The 10,636-nt window shown below is 44.1% G+C and overlaps 1 protein-coding gene across 1 annotated transcript in view; it reads left to right on the top strand.

Moving 5' to 3' along the window:
- The first annotated feature begins 5,347 nt into the window (after positions 1 to 5,347).
- The window catches only part of HDAC9 (histone deacetylase 9), a 659,352-nt gene continuing 654,063 nt past the window's right edge, over positions 5,348 to 10,636 (top strand). Inside the window, exons 1-2 of the mRNA XM_045006744.1 lie at positions 5,348 to 5,453; positions 6,612 to 6,787. The gene's annotated coding sequence lies outside the window, so the exon portion shown is untranslated. The remainder of the gene's footprint in view (positions 5,454 to 6,611; positions 6,788 to 10,636) is intronic.

Here is a 10,636-nt window from a genome sequence, read left to right as displayed (position 1 = left end):
GCCGCCCCCTCTGCACAGCCCTAGCCCCCGAGGGCGCCTCTTCCCTCCCCCCTGCCCGGGCCGGGCTCCCCGACCTCCCCCCTCCCTTCCCCCGTCCGTGCGCTCGCCCCCCCGGCGGCGGGGCGGGTTGGCTCAGCCCGCCGGCCTCTCCTCCTCCCGGTAGCGAGGGGCTATTTTTAGCAAATCCTCCTTGTGTCGCCACGGGCTGCGCTCACATCGCTCAGCCCCTCGCTGGTTGCAGCCGCGGCTGCCTCCCTCGCTCCCGCCCTCCTTCTCCGCGCGCTGCCGCCCCTCAGCCCCGCACACACAGAGCCAGCCCCGGCTGCCGCCTGCGCGCCGCCCGGGCCATGCCCCGCTAGCCCCCAGCAGCCGCGGCAACTTTCCCGTCTCCTCCCGCGCCCGTGGAAGATGGCAGTTTGGGGAAGGGCTGGAAGTTGCAGCCCGGGAGCGGAGCGGTAAGAGGCAGCGGCAGGGAAGGTGAGTGGCATCGATGCCAGGGAGCGGCGGGGGCTCAGTGCTGGGTGGCTCCTGTTAGCCAGGTTGCAGAAACCTCTGATGCATCCGTCTTGAGAGCCGAGGGCTAGCTCTCCCCTGCTGCGCCCTGGCAGGCGGTCCCTGGGCTCGCCCCTCTGCCAAGCCAGCTGGATGTGTAGGACCCTTTCACTGGGCTGTCCGAACTTCAGCTCTTGGTTGGGTCAAGCCTGGTGGGCAATTTGCATGGCTCTTTAATGTTAGGGTGGTGCTGATGGTGTGGAGGGAGGGGTGTGTGTATGGAGGGGATGAGGATCTAGTGCTGGAGACAATTATTCTCCAACACACATTTTTATTCTATTTCTTTGGAGAGCAGATACATAATGAGAAGTTTGTTTTAATAATATACTTTGTACTGGAAGGGAAATCTTCCTGACTGCCTCCCTCCCTCTCCAGCAGCGGCTGTCATTGTGCTCTGCAGTGCCCTATCCAGCGACAATATTAATACAACAGCCAGGTTTTCACGAAAGTTCAAGAGCTGACAAAAATAATTTCTAGGCCGGTGGAAGGTGAATAGTAAATTATATGCTTGTTAAGGTTAACTGGGTATTAATTAAAACCTACACTGGGGTGTCACAGTGGGAGATGTTTTGCTACCCACTGCACAGGTGGAAGAGCTCTGTCTGTATGCACAGCATTAAGCGGTTTTTCAGTCATTACAACCTGTAGGGATTTTGTTTTAAGGTGTGCTTTCTTGGTGTAATGGGACATTTCATTAAATAATAGGAATGGGCCAGATGTAGCTATTTTAGAAGTATTTGGATGATGAAGTGATAGGAAAACTAGAGATGCATTTCCTGATGCTAATTTGAATCCTCATATATGACTCTTATATTCCTAATTTCAGGAAGATGTGAGTTTTTATTTTCTATGACTAAGTGGTTGAGTGACTTCAAATCCCAAAAGCTTGTAAGAAACTGAAATAAGCCTAGAATGACTAGTTTGGGCTCTTTAGAATAAAAGGTAAAATTGTTTTGATATTTTGCAAACAGTGTAAATGTGCCTAAATTTCCTGTATATTAATGTACAATCTGAAATAGATGATAAATGGTAATACTTGATAATTTATGCTTCAAGTTACTTTAGAAAAATAGGATTTATGATTGTGAATACTGCAGAAAATGTGTCCATCCTTCAAAGATATACGTTCATCATGATGGAGTTTGTAGTTTTAGAGCCATGTAGCAGTTTCAAAACTTAAAGGTGTTATTAAAATACATGAGAATGAAATGAATTTATGGAAGGAATATTTAAAACAAGCCTAAAATAGATAGTGCAATAATGAGGTGTGTTATGGGAACCTTTTGACATTTGAAAAGGTCTTAGTGCTCTTTTCTAATGCAATAGCTGTTATGATTCTTTGTCATAAACAACACAGAAAAAGCACAGATAAAATTATAACATAAATCGAGACATTCATATATATTTGTTTGTCTACTTTATGATCCTTTTAGTTTAATCAAATGATGAAATGACAGAAGTAAGAACAGTTTTGGGACATTCACTGAAAGCAGTTTTAATACATTTTTGAAGTACAAGGGCTTGCAAGCTTTACCATAAACTCTATGAGCAAAGAGGAAAAGCAATTTATATTAAGGCTTTCCCAACGCTTTCCTCTCAGCACCATCTTCCTTGATCTGCCTGAGAGAGTTGTAAAACTCTATTTTTTACTCCATTTTGTTTTCTAAATTTTCTGTGACAAGCCCACCCATTCCTTTCGGAAGGGCCCAGTCCCACATTTGCTTTGTACCCAAAACTCCTATTTAGTTCAGAATCATGCTCTAACACAGAACCAGAGTATCATTGGAAGGAAATTCCCAGCCCTCACACAGAAAAGTTGTATCATTTTACAGATATACATTATACAGTTCACAAGTGTATATATAACGCAATCAACACATTTGTAAAATTAATGTTACAACAATACACAATTTTAACACCTCCTTTTGACTGTGTGAGCAAACAGACCTGTTCCAACCCATAGGAAAAACATGCCTTTACTGCAGGGGAAAGGTGCAGTGTTCTCAGCTGTATTTTGCCTGCCATTGGTGCTAGCCCCCTCATGTACACATTGAAATATCTCTGCTCTATGGGTGCGCCTACACTGCACCCTTCTTTCAGCAGCGTGCAGTGTACATACATATATAGTCTACCTAGCATGGATATAAATAGCAGCATAGACGGTGAGGTGCAGCTTAGGTGAGTAAGGACATGCCTGAAGGGGTGGGTCTGTACTCGAGTACATAACCTACATGCTTCTCTATTGGCCCAATCTGTGCGTCCCTGTCTACACTGCTCTTTTTAGCAGTGTAGTGTCCCACTGTCTCTCCACTGCTGGAGCCTTTCCTCACCACAGAAAAAGACTCTGGTGGTGGGGGAAATCTCTGGTGGTGGGCAAGCTGCTGGGAAAGTCTCTGTCAGCTTCCTGATACTAGACCCCTTCCAATACTCCTGCAGTGAGGAAAGGCTCTGTCAGCTCCTCATTGCTGAAACCTTTCCCCGCAGCGGGGAAAGACTCTGGCCATGGGGAAAGGCTCTGGCAGAGGGGAGGCACTGGGAAAGACTCAGCCTTTTCCCTCTGCTTCCTGCCTGCCAGAATCTTTCCTCCCCATAGTGAAAGGCTCCAGCAGCAGGGAAAAGCACTTAATTCTACCTCTGCTGCTGTCAAGGTACTCTCACTTACAGCACTAAAGCTAGGTTAACCTTACTCAAACACTAGTCTCTGTCTCCTATTCCATTTCATTCTGATCATTTAAAAATGCACGCAGAGATGCAGGTTTTCATCCAGACTAAAATACCCATGGCTATTGTGGAAACCATGGCTCCTGGCCTCCTGTTCACCTTCTGTAAACTAGCACTTATCCACAAATGAAAAGCAGGCTTTAGTGAAAACTCCACTAGCAAAGACTGGAGTAACCGTAATTCCTGTTAAGTTGCCTTCAACTTACTACCACCGCCTTCCTTCATCTGTCACGAAAGTTCTAAAACAAAAGTCAACTAGTGATTTGACTTTATATGTTTGATACAGATGTTTCTTTTAGAGTTGCAAATGGAAAAAAATCATTACATTATGAAAAATAAAATTGAAAAGTCTTAAGGTCAAATATCTAAAACATTTCAAATTTCTGAGGGGGGATAATATAAAAAAGGTCATTTTCAAAGAAATTATCTATTAGGACATCAGAACATTATAATAATGAGAAATAATTATCAGTTGCTTATCCCAGCACCCTAATTAGTTTAAATTGAAGGTTTCAGGTATTGTTAAAGAATATAATTGACATGCAGAGAATCACGATCAAATTCAAGCACTTATAGTAGTGTGAATGGTTAATGGTCATTTATAATAATATGATCATTGCAAGTGAATAAAAATGATAGGAGTACTTAACTTCTTTTAATAGGAGAATTTTAATTTGGAAATGAATCAAGCCTTATTTTAACACAGAGGTTAAATTTACTGAAATGATTGAAATGTAAAAAATCTGGACAGTTGGAATATAACCCAGGGATCTCCAAAGATAGGAAATAAAGGAACAAGGTATTGGCCATGTAGTCTCTTAAGTAGCTCCTTGAACTGCTGCATTATCTCACAGGAGTTGCTTACCAACACACAGCTCAGGGCCAGATCTTCGGCTAGTGTAAATTATCATAACTCCACTGAAGTCAATTGAGATATGACAATTTATATCAGCTGAACAGCCAACCCCACATCTTTAGAGATTGATCCAGTACTCATAGAAGTATTAGAAAACCTCCCATTAATTTCAGTGGGTTTTGGATCAGGCCCTTTTAAAATAAGGTAATGGCAATAAAGAAATCGAAAATGAAGATGTGCAAGAAATGATCAACAGAAAAAACCTTCCTCCAGGAATATTACTACACATTGTAAATGAAAGTGATACACACAACATTGCTGAACAACTGCACATCTTCACAAGGCGCAGGGCCAAATCCTGCCAACTTCCACTTGTCATTTTATATTTATTGCTTTCAGGTAAGGAATGGCAACTGTTGTTCATATTTAATGTTTGAGTTAGATTGTTGGCAGCTGTTTGTGTTCTAAAACAAAAATGTTTGTTGACCACGATAGTTTGGGAGTGAATACAGCAAGGTTTAATAAAAGCTTAAATTCATAAAGAAAAGTAACAATCAAATTGGTATTTTCGAATGGCAATCTTAATTTAGTATATTCACAGTTGAAATCTGAAAACTACAGTTTTTGTAGTATTGTTTTACTTTTGCACACTCTTTTGTTACTTGCTCTCCCAGTGGTAATAACATTGATATATACCCTCCACAGGATTTACCTGTAAAGGTCCTGATCCTGAGAGGTGATGACTACTTTCAGTTAATGAATGTTTAGGGAGCCAAGTGCCTCTCTAAGTGCACTCAGCACCACATATTATTGGGCCCTAAGGGTTTCATCCTCTAAGCACTAAGAGCTTGTCTACACCTGGAGTTGTTCCCAATTAACTCTTATTCCAGAATAAGAGTGCCTTGCTCTTGTTCATCTTAAACCACTGGGTTAAGCTAAACAGGAAAAGACACTCTTATTGTGGAATAGGAGTGTTCACACATGGAGTTAATTAGGAACAGTTAAGCAGGAACAACTCCATGCCTAGACATGCTCTTACTTGCTATATATAGCAAGGTATAGTGTTTACTACCATGAATGGGCCCACTGAATCAGTGGTACTACTTGAGTTTACACTACAGGATTAAGTGCTAGGCAAATGCTGACCACCTGCCCTGTGGCCATGAAAGGCCTTGAACACCACACAGGGGACTACAGTGCCAAGCTGTGCTCCCCTATGCTACCACATGCAAGGGGATTTCAGGGAGCAGCAGCAGCTACAGGGCTGGTGGATCCATGACTACACAGATTCACCTGCTTCTCCTCTGGTTTCTTCAGCCTTGAGGTAGCAATATTGGCCACTAGCAATAGAGCTGCTCATCTGTCGCTCTGTTGTCTTTGGTGGGAGGAGTCTGTTCCCCTCTAACAGGGTACCCAGGGACCTCTTCGCAATGTGGCCTGATTACCCAGGCTGGGCAGTGGCAAGAGGATTTGCTTGAGAGTGCTCTCCTTACCCAGGCAAAGTTCCTATTTAAGTCAGTGCATTCAGAGTGCAGCATGGAGCATTTTGCAGAAAGAAGCAAAATCTTCCTCTTGTTTGCTAATACACTGTGTGAAAGGGTGATTGGCCCTTGTAAGTGGGAACAAGTTCAATCTATGGCTAGTTAGTTGCTTTGCAATGGGGCCTGATAGAGGGCACCTGGCTTCTGTAAAGACTCAGGCTGCAGTTGAGAAAGGGGAGCAGGGAGGAACTATAGGGAGTTGCCTGTATGAGACCTGAGAGAGCAGCAGTTGAGGTAATAGTGCAGAGAGCTAATAGGAGAGTACTGTGGCTGAGAGTTGTTTGAGAGAACTGGCCAGTGGTGGGGAACCTACTGAGTAGAAGTCTCATGTCTCCCTCTGGGTAAAGCAGGAGAATCAGCCCAGTTGGGGCAGGCTGAGCCCAGAAAAAAGAGGGTTATATTTTTGTAGAGGGAGGTTCCCATGAGAAACCACTTAGCAAAGGTAGTACTTGCAGGCAATGGAGGCCTGGAGGTGGAACATTGTGGGGAGCCCTCTTGCAGAAGCCTTGAACTGTGAATTATGGAAAAAGTCACAAGAAGCATGAAGAACTGCCATAGGTGTGGAGGCTCTGGAATTGGGGCACAGGAATTGAAGAGGAGTGATTGTTAACTCGCAGGTAGATGGCATGGAGTTTGGGATTGGAACAGTAATACAGGAATTAGACTCCAAGGATATGTCTGCACTAGAAATAGTACATTAACACAGGGGTTCTTCTATTCCTGTAGTAAATCCTCTTCTCCAAGAGATGGTAGGTAGGTTGATGGAAGAATTGTTCTGCTGACCTTGCGGCATCTGCAGTAGGACTTAGGTTGGCTTAATTACATTGCAAAGGGCACAACATTTTTCACAGTCTTGAGTGATGTAGTTAAGCTGACCTACCTCTGGAGCAGCGTAGACCAGTCACGGGAAGGACAACATTGATGGTTACCTCGTCTGCCAGGAAAACAGTCTGATCTGTGAAGGAGAAGATGAGCATCTACTTCCATCTGTAGGTGAAAACTGTGGAAGGACTCACCAATATCACTGCAGAAGAGTGTCTTGGCACGGGAAAGCTCTGTTTCACTGAAATGACAGTCAAAATAAAATAGATACCTATCTTGGATCATTCAAAATGAGGTACTTTGATTTATGTTGTTTTTTTTCAACTCACTCAGTTGGTACAGTGAAACTAGACTGGGCTGTTTAGTCAGTTTAACTTTCTGATTCCCATATGCTAACAGAGTCAGTGGCTCTGAAATTGCAGTCCATGGAGCACTTGCTGGTGGTCTGTGGAGAGCAAACATGTCACATGGTGCTGTCTTTTTATCCAGCTGCTAAATCATACTTAAAGACAAATAGAATACATTGCTGCTTTATATTACTTAGGTGGAAAAGTAACTGTCACAGTTTGTGGATGGTTATGGAGGCAGTTCACTGGAAAATCTCTATGCAAATGTGGTCCACACTATGAAAATAAGTTTAAGAACCTCTGCATAGGAAAATCCCATTGTGTCTGGAAGTCCAGTACTGCAGGAGTAACGGCTACATTTAAAAACCAGCAGACTGGTTTTCATTGGAATTCTCAGAACTATGTAAAAATACAGTTTTTAAAAAATGGAACCCAAACTTTAGCTTAAAGTTACACTGTCCCTCTGCCATTTGTGAATAACCTTCACAGAACTAAAGAAAAACAAATTACAGCAATAGAGAATAATGGACTGTATGCTGACTAGGATGGGGAGTAGAATATAAAACAACTGATGAAAATATCATGCATGCATATGTTTTTCTGGTGACTCTTCCAACTTCTGCTTTGAGTCCTCTGCAAATAATCTGTGTACTCTTGAGTGAAGAAGACCATCCCTAGTGTTAGCCTGTTTGTATGTAAAAGGTATATGTCTACATTAGGCAAAAAGGTATATGTTTAAACATGAGTTAACATGTTAAAGTCCTAATGAAGACAAGGCAACCATAGATTTAACATGTGTCAGGTTTTACCTTGACCAGCTATGGGGGAGTCTACAATTTATCTTGACCAGATAACACTTTTTAGCACTACAACTGCCTCGTCTTCATTGGGACTATAATACGTTGGCTAATGTATTAAAAAATACACCTTTTTCCCAGCATAGACAAGCCCACAGCACACACAGTACTCATGCAATATAACACATTTTAGAATGTTGCTGAAAACTTCCATCCAGTACTATAATAAAAATTGTATTATTTTTAAAGAGCAAGAATGTTGAGAAATTGCGTGGAGATATGGATGATCTCTCAACTGCACAAATATATAGGAGAAAAATTGTAATAATTGATTACTTATTATTTGTACCTCATTGAAGGCACAATAGATGATTCACAAAACAAATAAACAAAGTCACTGACCTGAAGATTTTACAATCTAAAAAGCCAAGAAACGGAAGGATAAAGGAAAGGAATATTTTGTATAAGCAAAATTATGGGGGTGATCACTGTCAAATGTTTTGGTAGTTCCATTTTTAAAATGTATTGTTACAAAGTATCTACAGTTTCCATTCTACTTGGCTATTGTTAGTTCCATTTTTAAAAATATAAACTCTACCTAGTTGACCTTATTGCTACCAGTGTAACCATGACTTGTCAGTTCCTTATGGTAAGCCAGGTTAAAGGTGCCCTCTTACATCACTTCTTGTTCTCCTGCCTTCCTGCTCCCACAGTTACCTCCTGCTTAACCTGGGGCAAGGAAAGAAAGAAAACAAAAGAAACACTTTGTGAAGGAATGTACTACCCCTTTTAAGGGATAGGCTGGGTTTATGGCTGGAACATTCTAGGGCAGGGTCGGCAACCTCTGGCACGTGGCTCGCCAGGGTAAGGACCCTGGTGGGCCAGGCCAGTTTGTTTACCTGCCGCGTCTGCAGGTTCGGCCGATTGTGGCTCCCACTGGCCGCGGTTCGCCGCTCCAGGCCAATGGGGATGGCAGAAAGCCGCGGCCAGCACATCCCTCAGCCCGTGCCAGTTCCCGCAAACCCCATTGGTCTGGAGTGGCGAACCGCAGCCAGTGGGAGCCACGATTTGTCGAACCTGCGGACACGGTAAACCAGGGGCGGCTCTACAAATTTGGCCGCCCCAAGCAGTGATGCCCGGGAGGCGCCCCCGAGCCGCGGGAGCAGCGGACCTCCCGCGGGCATGACTGCGGAGGGTCCGCTGGTCGCGTGGCTCGGCTGGACCTCCCGCAGCTGCGGGCGGTTCGCTGGTCCGGCGGCTCCGGTTGAGCTGCCGCAGGCATGCCTGCGGGAGGTCGAGCCGAGCCGCGGGACCAGCGAACCGTCCGCAGTCATGCCTGCGGGAGGTCCGCTGCTCCCGGGGCTCCGGTGGACCTCCCGCAGGCATGACTGCGGCAGGTCTGCCGGCCCAGCCTGCCGCCCCCCCGGGAAAGGGCCGCCCCAGGCGGGTGCTTGCCCCGCTGGGCTCTGGAGCTGGCCCTGCGGTAAACAAACTGGCCCGGCCCACCAGGGTGCTTACCCTGGTGAGCCGCGTGCCAGAGATTGCCGACCCCTGTTCTAGGGTGTAATCAAGGATGCTGTGCCGTGCCTTAGAGCTGAGCTATTTAAACTGGAAGAGCACTTTGTATGTGTAAGGACCTGGGATCTAGAACCTAGGTTTGTAGAGCCTAGGGTGGTTGATATTCCCCGAGTGCCACCAGAGGCTGAACAGGAAGCTGAGCAAGTGAGAGGGGAGTAGAAGCCATACAAGGTGCAATGAGTGGTGATTTCTCTGTGTCTCCAGGCGATTTGCTGGAGAGTCCAGGAGAGTCCCTCAGACTCAGGGACTTTGTTTTGTGGATTTTAAGTTTGGGAGCTCTGAACCAGGGTCCTGAGGTGAGGCTCTTATGAAGTATTTATTGTCATTGCTCCTCTCCTGAAATCTTATTAAAACAGGACAGGCTTTTTTATTAGTGTGTTGGCTTCTCCTTACCCTGGACTGTTCAAGTAAACCCTATTACTGCTCCAACTGAGGGAAATTAAGACAGGGTATGCCCACATTGCCAGACTGGGCTGCAAAAGGGGTGCAAGGTGATGACATATGCTGTTACATACTCAAATGTTCAAAGTTTCTGTTATCTGAAGGTTCTTTCTGGCGCTGTCTAGAGGCGGGAGGGAGTAACTGACCCAAGAGTAAATAGCCTGCCTCAGGTCTCTCCTGTCTGCTCTGTCCTTCATAGATTTTTCTGGAGCAACTCTTCTTGTGTGCTTGGATTTGGTGCTGTGATGTTTTTGAAACTTGAGCCTTGTCTACACAAGAAATCATAATTCCTAGTTCTTATAGAGTGTTTTTTATAAGTAGGTCTGAAAACAAAGGAGGTAAGTATTATCTGTACTTCACAGATGAGGGAAAACTGAGACACAGAGAGGGAAATGACATGCCCAATGGTACCCAGTCACAGAACTATGAACGGAACTCAGGTTTTCAGAGTCCCAGTCTAGTGCTCTATTCAGGTTACACTGCCTGTTGAAAGAAAGTTGAGCACTCATTTAACTTGTGTTTTTTAATTTTTTTTTAAAAAATAGATTCAATTAAAGCAGTATAGACACTCATTTCAGTGTGAACCCAGATTACTTTGGTTCATTGTAAATTGATTAACAGTTGGTTTAACCAGGGGTTGGCAACCTTTCAGAAGTGGTGTGCCAAGTCTTCATTTATTCACTCTGATTTAATGTTTCGCGTGCCAGTAGTACATTTTAACATTTTTAGAAGGTCTCTTTCTATAAGTCTATAATATATAACTAAACTATTGTTGTATGTAAAGTAAATAAGGTCTTTAAAATATTTAAGAAGATTCATTTAAAACTAAATTAAAATGCAGAGCCCCTCGGACCAGTGGCCAGGACCCAGGCAGTGTGAGTGCCACTGAAAATCTGCTTGCGTGCCACCTTCGGCACCCGTGCCATAGGTTGCCTACCCCTGCTATACATGAACGATACATTTAAAATAAAAAATCATGTA

Source organism: Mauremys mutica, chromosome 2 (assembly GCF_020497125.1).
Source record: "Mauremys mutica isolate MM-2020 ecotype Southern chromosome 2, ASM2049712v1, whole genome shotgun sequence".
Taxonomy (NCBI): Eukaryota; Metazoa; Chordata; order Testudines; family Geoemydidae; genus Mauremys; species Mauremys mutica.
The sequence above is the reverse complement of the archived record's forward strand: the minus strand, read 5'-3'. Positions and strand labels throughout refer to the sequence as shown.